Source organism: Phoenix dactylifera, chromosome 9, assembly GCF_051530095.1.
Source record: "Phoenix dactylifera cultivar Ajwa chromosome 9, Ajwa_hap1_PhDact_Kaust_v1.1, whole genome shotgun sequence".
NCBI lineage: Eukaryota > Viridiplantae > Streptophyta > Magnoliopsida > Arecales > Arecaceae > Phoenix > Phoenix dactylifera.
In genome coordinates, this window is record NC_143198.1 from 12210365 (window position 1) to 12222946 (window position 12582).

General features: G+C 40.3%; 1 pseudogene; it reads left to right on the top strand.

Moving 5' to 3' along the window:
- Positions 1 to 2187: 2187 nt before the first annotated feature.
- On the top strand, positions 2188 to 2285 carry LOC120107074 (small nucleolar RNA R71; annotated as a pseudogene).
- Positions 2286 to 12582: the final 10297 nt, after the last annotated feature.

Here is a 12582-nt window from a genome sequence, read left to right on the forward strand (position 1 = left end):
TGTATTTAAAAGTTTTTAATCCTTACCTATCTACGAACGGTTCATGAAACAACGTTCATACGATGAACGTCGATCCCGCTTATGCCGATTCCGCTGCCATCTGAATTTTTTTGAAATATCAGCGGCATGGGCGGGCTTTCTAACACTAATCCCCTTCAAGTCGGCAATAGACCACCCTAAAGCTCCTTTATGATTCTTTAGAACACAAAGTAATTTTCTTTCTTGGGCATGATCCAGATCAGATGAGATGATTAGAGGAAATGTGTCATCGGATCCAAGAAAGGCATACTTGAGTTCCTTCGGTAAAGGTTTCAACTCGAGCTTAGGTGTTTGTTTATGGGATGGTACTATCTTTGCTTTTTGAGGTGGCAACTGTTCAAATTCCTCTATTCGCGGTCTCCACCCATTGACCATCATAACATCCGAATTATCTAAACCAGGTGGGACCACATCATTAGTAGTACCTTCAGAACACCAATCTATCAAACCATTGTCGGCCGATTCAGTAATGTTTCTTTTAACAGATATTATTCCGCAATGGTTTCAACCCATTCAACTTCTTTACTTTCTTCATGATCACTGGGTTGTTTACCTATACTAAAGATGTTCAGTTCCAAGGTCATATTGCCAAAAGAAAGCTTCATGACACCATTCCTACAATTGATCAATGCATTAGAAGTTGCAAGGAATGGACGTCCTAAGATGACCGGAATCTGAGATGGTGAATTGGAAGCCGGATGTGTGTCCAGTACGATAAAGTCGACAGAAAAATAGAACTTGTCTACTTAGACCAACACATCTTCGATAATCCCTCTAGGAACCTTTACTGATCTGTCAGCTAACTGTAAGGTCACAGTTGTTGGCTTCAACTCACCCAAACCGAGTTCCTCATATACCGTATATGGCAACAAGTTCACACTCGCTCCTAAATCTAGCAATGCTCGCTCAATCCTAAAATTTCCAATGATGCACGAGATAGTTGGGCAACCTGGATCCTTATATTTTGGAAGAATGTTATGCTGTAAAATTGCACTCATATTTTCAGCCAGAAATGCCTTCTTCTTGACATTTAAACGACGCTTGACAGTGCACAAATCTTTTAAAAATTTTGCATAGGAAGGCACTTGTTTGATTGCATCAAGAAGAGGTACATTAATTTTTACTTGCTTAAAAAGCTCAAGAATTTCAGAGTTTGGTTCAAGCTTTTGCAAAGGCTTTAATCTTTGTGGAAATGGTGCAGGAAAAGGACATTTAATTTTTTCAGTTGATGTTGGTGCTTCGGTTTCTTCGGTATCCTTTTCTTTTGGCTTTAAAGGGTCAGAATCAGGTATGACTTGTGTTTGTTCTGAGACTGGTCAGTCAATAACCTTTCCACTTCGCAAAGTTATTATACTCTTTGCTTGTTCTTTATGCGAAGTTGAAGATGATGCATTGCTACCGCCGTAGACTTGAGGGTTAGGTTGTGGTTGAGCTGGTAGCTTACCTTTCTCTTGAGCACTTAAAGCAGTGGTCAGCGTTGTCAGTTGATTTCTTAATTCATCATTGATTTTAGCTTGGCCTTGCATGAAAGATTGCAAAGTTTCTTCGAGACTGGATTTTTGAGGGGGTGCGTGTGCATAATGAGGTTGCGAAGGTGGAGGAGTTGGGTTATATACTTGCTGAGGTTGGTCATTCCTCCACCTAAAATTTGGATGGTTCTTCCATTCAGGGTTGTAAGTACCCGAAAAAGGATTATTGAAAGATTTTTGATAGGTATTCATAACATTGGCCTGATCGTGCAAGACTTCCTTGAATGCGGATATTGTGGGGCAATCAGTGATGAGATGGCCAGGCATCTCGTAAATCCTACAACACTCGCTGTTATGTTCTACGGTCTTGACGAGTTCAATCCTTCTAAGTTCAATTTCCTCTACCTTCCTAGTAAGGGCTGCCATTTTAGCCTGAATATCATCCTGAGTATTAAGGTTGTAAAGGCCCCCGTGTGGAATGCTAGTAGGCTTAGGCAAAGGTTTATTCACTCTATCCCCTGTATCCCATAATTGTGCAGTCTCTGCGAGAGAGTCTAAATAGTCCCATGCCTCATCGGGTTGCTTTTTCAAAAATAGACCATTGCACATAGTCTCTATAAATTGTTTTAACTGTGGAGACAATCCTTCGTAAAAGAAACTAATGGTTCTCCATGTTTCAAACCCATGATGAGGACAAGAGAGAAGCAAATCTTTAAATCTCTCCCAGCATTCATAAAATGTTTCATGGTCTTTTTGTTGGAAATTACTAATGTGCCTTTTCAAAAAGTTAGTCCTTTGTGCGGGAAAGAATTTTTTCAAGAATTCTCTTTGCATGTCATGCCATGTTCCTAGCGATCTAGGTCTCAAGGAGTTCAGCCATGTTTTGGCTTTATCCTTTAAGGAAAAAGGAAACAAGGTCAATTTAAGGACATCTTTCGATACATTTGGCACTCTAAATGTGATGCTAATTTCCTCAAAATCCTTAAGGTGAAGATAAGGGTTCTCGGATTCCATCCCATGATACTTGGGCAGCAATTGAATTACTCCTGGTTTGATTTCAAAGTGTCCTACATTTTCAGGAATAATCATGCATGAAGGTTGACTAGTCCTAGTGGGATGTAAGTATTGTCGAAGTGTCATAACTGGGGGTCTACCTTCATGACCATGGTGACTTCCTACATCATCAGAAAAATTTGCCATCTCACAAGGTGTGAGATACTGCGAAGGACTTTCAAGGATGTATCCTAAGAGATGATCTAAAGTTGTACGACTTAATCGACCGGTGTCGTCCCTAATCCAACCTAGCATACAAAATTTAATTAATTTTTTATTTTTTAAATTTAATTTTTTTTTTTTATGTTTTTTTTTAAAAAATAAATATAAATGTAAGTACTAACTGAAGATACCCTAAAACTACACCCTAAAACAAAAATCTATTCACAATCAAACATACAACTAAACATTACACCTCAATTTCTAATATTTTTTCTAAATTTCTAGACAGCTCCTAACTGGTTTGAAGAGGGCACCTAAGCCTCCAATCCGGTCTAATGAACCGAGTTGACCAGGTAAGCTCCCAGGTAAGTGAAGGAGTCACGGTGCGTTCGCAAAGGTCCCACTTAAAACCCACTTGCCTCGAACAGATGAACTGTCTCCCTTATAGGGACAAAGCTTGCCTAGACATCAACTAAGCCACAGAGCGAAATTGGTGCAACTTTCGGTGGTCTTCGTCCTATTGAGCTCGAATGTCCTTAGGGGCCAACGTCTAGTTGATTTTAGTTAAGCTTAGGATATTTATGCAATGGGGTGATTTTTGGGCTAAGGACGAGTGATGAAATCCCGACCTTATCTTTTTAAATGGGTTCAGCCCTTTAGAATATTTTATGCTGATGCCTTATACTATATGCAACAATTAAGAGATTTTTTTTTTAAATATTTTATGACATGACATTAAATTTCATTGAATAGGTGATCAAGCAAATTATTTATTTATTTTTTTTTTAAATTTTATGAGTCAAAGTTTGAAATTTAAATTCTGAAATTTGAAATTTGAAATTTTAGGTTTTTTCTCTTTTTTTTAATTTTTGAATAATCACCCTTGATCTTTTCTTAAAGTTTTTTTTTTTTAAATTTTCAATTAGCAACAAGGGTTAATGAGATATGATAACAATAAAATTCTGATTCTAAAACAATTAAATGCAGAAAATTCAAAACAGAAAGCAGCAAGGTTTCGTATTAATATAATGGTCTTAAAAGTTTCAGAATGTCAATCAGACCGTTCAGATGAAAGAAACACAGGTCCTGCACCTGACGACCACATTTGAGTTCAATCAGACGGTTAATTTCTTTGATATCAGAGTTTGATGCAGACTGTGCAGGGAATAAAAAAACAGCAGTAAATATTTTTTTTTGTTTTGTTTTTCGAAAGAAAAAGACTAACTACTAAAGTACTAATTAAATCTAAATTTATACTAATAAATCAGCCGTTTCTCGGCAACGGCACCAAAAACTTGGTGCAAAAATAAAATTGTTCTCCCAAGTGCAGGAGAATCGCACAAGTAGTAAAATCTCGGGAGTCCGAGGTCGAATCCTCAGGAAACGATCTATAGATTATTAGCGAATTTTTAGATGTAATTTTCAGTTAAATAAATTTGTGGATTAAAATGATGTTTTGGTTTTCAGAAATTAAATGCAAAGAATAATAAACAAAATTCAATGAAATAAAGATGGTAGGGATATGGAATCCCCCTTGATGATATTGCATCCAAGGAATAAACTCTATGGTTCTTGATTAAAGATTAAATGTAGGATAGATCTAATCATGGTATATGTTTCGTGAACATATGAACTCAATTTCTAAGCATCTGTCGTGCTTTCTACGTCTACGACGAATCAAATACTAAAGCAATCCATATATCAATAATCATAATCCATTAAAGATCTATCTATGAAATAACTATGCATGAATCAAGAACATATCAATAAATATAAACCATTGAAAGCAAAAGTTTAGAGTTTACTTCAAAGAGCAATACATCAAAGGTTCCTCCATCACCCTCCCTAAGACTTTAGCCACTCATTGAAAACATTAATCCCCCTTTCATTTTCTTTTTTTTTTCTTTTCTTTTTTCGAAAACAGAGTGCGCTCTGTTTCCCTTCTCTATTTTTTCGAATGGGAGTGGCCGCCCCTGTTTCTTCCCGAATGGCCCAAATAACTAGCCTCCTTCCCCCCCTTTCTCGTATGCGGTGAAGACCAGCTGAGATGGATCCCTCCTCCCACGGGATACGTGGAGAAGCTGAGTATCCCGGATGCGAGAAGGCCGATCGCGGACGAGATTGGGGCTCGGACGCGGAATGGGCTGCTGGCCGCAGGATGAGTTTGGATGCAGGATCTTCGTGGGATGATGAGCTGCACGCGGACGCTGGGAGCTGATCACAGAAGCTGGGATCTCGAGAGAGCTGGGATTCGGATGATGCGTTGGAAGATCACACGGACACGGGATGCTGGATTGCAGGAGGATCGGACTCGGATGATGTGCTGGAGCTGGAACGCGTGGGAGGATGCTTCACGGACGCTGGGAGCTGATAACAGAAGCTTGGGATCTCAGGAGGTTGGGTGGTCGTTCGAAGCATACATCCCGGCTGGCCGCGAGATCTCCGGACGCGTGAAGGGAGCTGATCACGGAAGCTGGCTGGGATGCAGAGTCGAATTTGTGAGATGAACGGGATGAGCGGACGAGATGATCACAGGGCGCTGGGAGCTGATCACACGCGGAGATGCTCGCGGGATGATAGCTGGAGGCTCTGAGATGCGTTGGATGCTGGGATTTCGTGGACGCACGGGACCTAGATCTGGGAGAAGCTGGATGCAGGATCTTCGGACGTGGCAGATGATGCGGGGGTGATGGCTGGGATGAACTCCAAAAGCCTTTGAAATGGGGGAAAGAAGAGAATGCTCATTTCTTCCACGCAGGCGGAGACGTTGAATAGATGCCGGCTTGCAGAAGACTGAAGCTGCGACGAAGTAGACGGCTGAACTTGACCTCCTCCTAGTGTGCAACTGGGGTCGACCCATGCGGTTGGCTGGTCACCTACGGTGATGCATATTTTTGGACCCGATACGCATTTTAACTTGATTTACGATCACCTGCACTCCACAAAAATAAAATATTAATGCAGCATTGTTATCATTATTTGTTAGCAATAATGCTAATTTAAGTGATGTGTAGATCGCACTTTTGTGCTCTCATCATAAGTAATCTGTCTTAATCTTATCGTAGATCTTGTATTACGTTTTATAAGATGAACCAGTGTTTTTCATACAATTTGAATTGTATACATGATTTGTGAAGAAAGTAAGTAACCTGTTCTAATCCTGTTATGGATCATGTCATGTTATTAATATTTCCTCAGCATTTTTTTTAAGTATATATGTTTCATGCATGATATGTTACAATACATAAGTAACTTGCCTGATCTCAGAAGCTATGGCTATGTATGCAACATGATTATGCTGATATTTTAATCATGCATGTAAGTTTATACAGTCTTAGCTAGCCAAGAGGCACTATAATGGGCTCAAAGATGCTACTGATCGAATGCAACTGAGCTGGCCTTGCTACTGACCGAGAATAACTTCGCTGGCCTTGCTAGTGGCCGAGAATGACTAGCTGGCCCCGCCAGTGGCCGAATGGACTTCGCAGTAGCATCCGAGAGAATGGACCACGGCATGCCGGGGGCACGGTTTCATATGCATACTTTATGAAAATGATATTTGAAGCATGATCATGAGGCTCATTTCAGAGCCTGGGTATATGAGGCGGGTGTTTCCAAATCCTGCAGATGTGTTTTGGGGAGAAGCAAATTCGGTGAGGGGTGAAGGACGCTTGCGTGAAGCCCCGGAACCGGCCAACATCTGGCAGGGGAGCCCCGTGTTTCCCCCTCATGTGGGCCCGATAGTCACGTGCCCTGCGCAGGCGGGCCGTGACATTTATGAACGTGCCTGGCCAAAGCATACATTGTTTTACAACGGGTTTTTAAATATATCCTTATGAAATGTTGTATTTTGCTATAACCGCTATCTCCTTTAAATGATGCTAATCGCATGAATTCTTATGTTTTATGAAAATTCTGTTTGACTGAAAATACTGCTTTGTTTTTGAAGCATACATATTTTGCCATGATAAATTGTGAGATAATACACATGTCAGCTTCTCAAACCCTACATAAACATGGTTACCATTATGTTCGATCCGGTAAGATTATGTATGATTACTTACTGAGCCGTGTAGCTCATATCCGTTCATTTACTTTTTTCTTTCAGATCCTCACCACTGATAGCTGCCAGAGACACGTTAATTTGGTATCAGGGCTTCTTTCTTTTGGGGTAAAGCAAGTATACTTTTGTGTACATAAACTACATAGAAGCTCTGTATTTGGGTACTGACCAGCATGTTGTACTAAGAATGCTTTCATATGAAAAGATTTGGTTGGTTTGACTACCCTGTTACCCAGGTATGAGGCTGCATGCTATTGTGGGCAGTAGTCGGCAATAGCACGGCCGTGTCACGGATCCGGGTTCGGGGCGTGACATCTAGTGGTATCAGAGCTCTAGGTTTAACAAGACTATAACCATAAAAATTTGGGGTAATGGGTAGTTAAGAGTATCATAATATGTTAAGATTGTCATAATACCTTAGTCGAATAAAGCAATTTATTTCAGTTTCATCCTAAACTCTTGACTGCTAGGTAGCTATAAGAAATAGGGAATACTCAGACATTTACCCTGATGAATTACCGGAATTACCCCCGGTTGAGAAATCGAATTCACCATCGATCTTAGGAAAGGGACCCATCTTCGAGGCCCCCTACCAGGCGATTCTTGTTAAGCTATGAGAACTAAAATTTTTGGAGAGAAACTTTGTCTACCTAAAAATGTCCTTTTCGAGGAGTGTTGCCCGATTCGGGCAATACGGCAAAATAAGTCCTCGCTACATCGGTCCACTTGAGGTATGTTTAATTTCGAGGATGAAATTTATTTTAAGGGGGGTAGGATGTAATGTCCGGGCCCACAACCTACTAGGCCCAATAAGATGAAAGAGTAGATGCCCTATAAGCCAATCATTTGATGGGTTTTTCTTTGTAATCCTCCAAATCATGTACTTTGACACTCGATATATATCAATAAAGGCATTGTGTTTCATCATTTGCTGCTTATCTATTTTATTATTGGATGATGAACCCCATAAATTAGGACATTGGTTTTAAGGGTTATGATGAGATCATACCAGTGAGACCTAAAATCCTAAAATCCTAATTTAGAATATTCCCAGTCAAATTGGTATATTGAGTCGGGGATCAATATTACCGGAAAGACTGGCACATCTTATGTATGCTCAATGTAGAGGGTGATTGATCTCACAATCACTTGTGTGAGACACTAATACAAAGATGTGGGTGCTCATTAGAGGAATGAGTTCACTGAAATGACCAGCCATGAGAACATCTTATGGATTCTTACTTAATTATCAAAAGATGGTTCTCATAGTGGGAGTTGTGCAAGTGATCCTTAGACCTGAGATCACCATGGTACCTTGTGCACTTGAAGCTATGTTTTGGTTTACCCTCATTCACGACATTGCGTTGTGTACGGGATATTCTGGATATGGTGGATTTTGTACGAAGGTTGTGAGTAGGTCAACAAGGAATCAGTCACTTCTAGTAAGAGAAGGTAACATCCTACTTACTCTAATCTTATGATGATTCACGAAGCCTTTGATCAAAGCAAAATGAATATTAGAAAGAGCTTCTAATGTTTCATTGTTTAAATTATCATATAAAAAATTGAGAGAGACATGAATAAGTGATTGAGTTTGATATTGATCCATACTCGAGCACTTATTCAGGATGTAGTATGACTGAGGAATTGAATTGCACAGTAACTTTCCACTGAAGGGTATGTTTGGATTTGTCCAATACATTCCTCATCTTTCGGGTAGACATGATACGTTGCTAGACGTCAATCATGTCTTGTGGGTTGATCGGATCAAAGAGTTTGATTAGATCAAAGCATCAGAAAGGTTCTGATTGCTAAGTCAGGTTTAGTACTAAATTGAACCTAAATTGGATTAGAGGTATTCTAATCAGGTTAGGTCAACTTGCACCTGCACCTACTGCTGGCTAAGATAAGGAACCCAATGGGTCACACACAAGGGAATTGATCAAGGGTCTAATTGGATTAGATCATGTTTGCAAGATGAACATGCTAGCACGTGTTGCAAACCCTAGCTCCTGATTCAAATTAAATTCGAATATGATTCTTAGATTTGGTTGATCTAATATGATTAGATCATGACCTAATATGGGTTAGCCAAGAGTTGAAACCCATTTGGCTTTAATTAGACCTGATTTGATTAGGTTTAATGTTTTCTTTAAGTTGGTTAAACCCAATTGGATTAGGTTTGATAGGGCCTTCACTTCTGGACCATTGGATCGCTTCCTGGATGAAGGATCTGGTCCACTGGTTGGCGCCTTCATCTGGACCATTGGATGGCTTTCTGGATGAAGGATCTGGTCCACTGGTTAGCGCCTGAATTTGGACCACTGGATGGCTCTCTGGATGAAAGATCTGGACCGTTGCTCAGCGCCTGAATCTGGGCCACTGGATGGCTCTCTGGATGAAAGATCTGGACCGTTGCTCAGCGCCTGAATCTGGACCACTGGATGGCTCTCTGGATGAAAGATCTGGACCGTTGCTCAGCGCCTGAATCTGGACGATCGGTGATTGCATCTTACTTCTAGACCATTGGATGGCACCCTGGATGATGATGTCTTGATCTGGACCATTAGATGGCACCTAGATCTGGATCATTGGCTTTGGTTCACTGCATTTGGGCCCTTGGATCATCAGGATTTAAGAGGGAGATGTGAGAAAGAAATTGATACACCCTTCTCCTTAGCACCCCATCATGATGGGATGCATCTCTTGGCACATGCCTCATCATGATGAGGTGTGTGGATGGGATGCATCCCTTTATGATGCATCCCTCCATCTCTTATAAATAAGGAGGTGCCTTGGGGTTCTAAAGATCATCCAAGAAAAAGCCTTTCCTTCTCTCTTCCTTATCCCTTCTTTCTTACAAGTCTCTCTCTTTTGTCCTAACCCAAGACAAGAGGGTCTTCTTTAGGACAAAAAGGCTAGTGAATGTTTTAGAGGTAGAAAGAAAGAAGTGAACGAAAATCAGCCAATTAAATCCTTTGGAAGGATTGAACAATTAGAATCAAGTTTTGGTGGAGCTAGAGTCTTGAACCCATTCCTGTGTGGATCAACATCGGAGGGTGAACATTTGGGCACCTTAGGACATCTTCAGATATATTGGATATAGCGTGATAGGTATTCTTCTATACCAAGATTATATTTTCTACATTATTTGGTTATACTATTAAGGCGATCTTGGCTTATTAGGGTTTCATATAATGGGTTTTATAAGAAAATTTTATAATTCCGTATCTTCCGCTGCGCCTTAGGGCACTGGGAAACCCTAACAGTGGTATCAGAGCCACCCTTAATCAGTTTAACCAAATGATAATACATGCTATTATCTTGATGCTATGAGATAGCTAGGTTGTTTGTATGCATGATTAGTTTATGCTATGAGATAGTGTTATATTCATGTTGTAGCACAATATAATTGCTAGTACTAAATTATAGAATGTGCAATGAGACCAATATAGTAGTATGAAAACTTTGGGCTGACCCATTCTGGAACAATCGACTCAGTTGGTGTCTAGGAAGGAAGCCACAGGTGGTTACTTAATTAGGACCTCACTCTCTGAGTGAGGGGTGCCTCCCACCTGCTTTCCTGGCTAATTATTTGATTGTCCTTTATGGTTGAGCTTAATGTTAGTAAGATACTACTATTTGAAAGCCCTCACTAAATTCATAATTAAGTCGTAGTGTTAATTGCTTTAAGCTGAGCCATTCTGAATCAATTGACTAAGTTGGTGTCTAGGAAAGAGGCTACAGGTGGTTATTTAATTAGGACCTTACTAAGTAAGGAGAGCCTCCCATCTGCTTACCTGGCCAACTATTTGATTGACCTCCATGGAAAAGCTAATTGCTGATATAACACTATAAAGGTCCTTCCTTCATGCTTAGATATTATTATGTCAATATCTACGCTAGCTTGTTGTGATTCCCACAAGGCTAGTATTAGGGATTGATATTGTAATATCTTGGTGCATATGATGCATATGGTGTTAGAAGTATGCCCTAGAAGCCAATTTGGCTGACGCATTGTTTTATTCTGGGACATAAATTTGTACTTGACCTAATAATGAATTTATTAGAATGGGCATTCTTTTCATTCATGTTCTTATGTGTCCATGAATCGTCCAAGAAATTAATAAGATGATGACGCATATTCTCAAGAGTTGAGAATTTGAGGCATGTGTCATTGGTGATTAATTTCTGAATTGCTCCTAATCGATGGATCATCACGAGGACGGTGATCGATCCGCTGAGATTAGTGCACAGATCGCTTTCTTTGATGGACGAGTCTTGAGTCCACAGTGTGGCGACACTGGAGCAATTGTGCAAGTGCTTGTTAGAGAACAAGGGTACTGAGCGTGACCATAGCAAGTAGTCACTTGGATGTCTATCCACTCGTCAGTGACTTACTTGATGCTGCAGTTGTATGACTGGTTCTTTGACCTGCGATGCCTCGGCTATTCACAGTGAGGTTGCTGTAGTTTGACGAGCACATAAACATGAGCCCTAGCCAATTGGGTTCTTGTGGTGCAGATTGGCTGCAGTAGGTTCATTGTAGGAGTAGGGGTGCATCTAGATGGAATCTATCGATCTTGATAGGTTAAGAGAGATCCTATGTGATTTATGAGACTGAGTTCGTAAATCCTCGGCCGGGGTAGTATGTATAGTGGAAAAGGAGTTTTTCATTCTCGAACTTAAGTCGATTAAATCTAAACATATTGACAGACGACGGGGTTTGACGAGTTATCCATGACCTCCGTTCTGTAGGGATCCACGATAGAAGGACTGTATCATATGATAACTGCACCTAGAGGTTCATCATTCCATTCTGCTGGGTTGCCACTACATGCTGCTAGGTGTCACTGGTGGATGGTGAGACTCACAGGGACTATCTTGATGATCGATGGTCCCTGGTGAGTTGAGTTGGAATTGTTCCAACCCATTGAAAGGAGTTTTTCAATGATATTGTGATAGAGATCGCAATATATCTCACTACCAGACAGAATAGAACCTATGGGGTCACACACATTAGAGGTATTGACCGATCCGATGGTTAAATTGTGATTAGGAATCACAAATAATCAATTTGATTGATAATTGGTTAACCCGCTAAGAGTTAGTGAGTTGAAGAAGAAATAATTGCAATTGGATTGCAATTTAATTTAATTAATTGGACTTAATTACGAGTTCTACTTGGAGTAGGATTCTTAGAGTCCTAATTGGATTAGGATTTCAAATTAAATTAAAGTCCTACTTGGAGTAGGATTTCTAAAGTCCTAATTGAATTAGGACTGAAATTTAATAAGTCCTAATTAGATTAGGATTTCTTAAGTCCTAATTAATTTTAATCTAATTAATTAAAAGACTCCTAATTGGATTAGGATTGAAGAGTTCAATTGAGTCATGGTTCAATTGAATCCTAATTAGATTAGGATTTGAAGGAAAAAGAAAATGGGTGCACTCAATCCTCTTTGGAAGAGGATTAGACCCACCTTGTACATGGCCCCACACCCCACTTAATTGGATTAAGTGGGCGTGCGTGAAATAGGGAGAAGAGGGAGGGGTTACGCCCCTCTTGGCTGAATACGTGAAGAAAAGAAGAGGGGCGTACGCCCCTCCTCTTTTCTTAGAGATAAGGATGGGAGCTCCTAAATTTTAGGAGCTCCACATGCCATATATAAGAGAGAGAAAGGGGGCAGCACCCTAATTTTTTCTTCCCCCTCTCTTTTCAGCCGTGAAGGACCATCTCCCTTGGATATTCAGCCGTGATGCCCTCCCTTCCCTTGGGTATTCAGCCGGCAACCA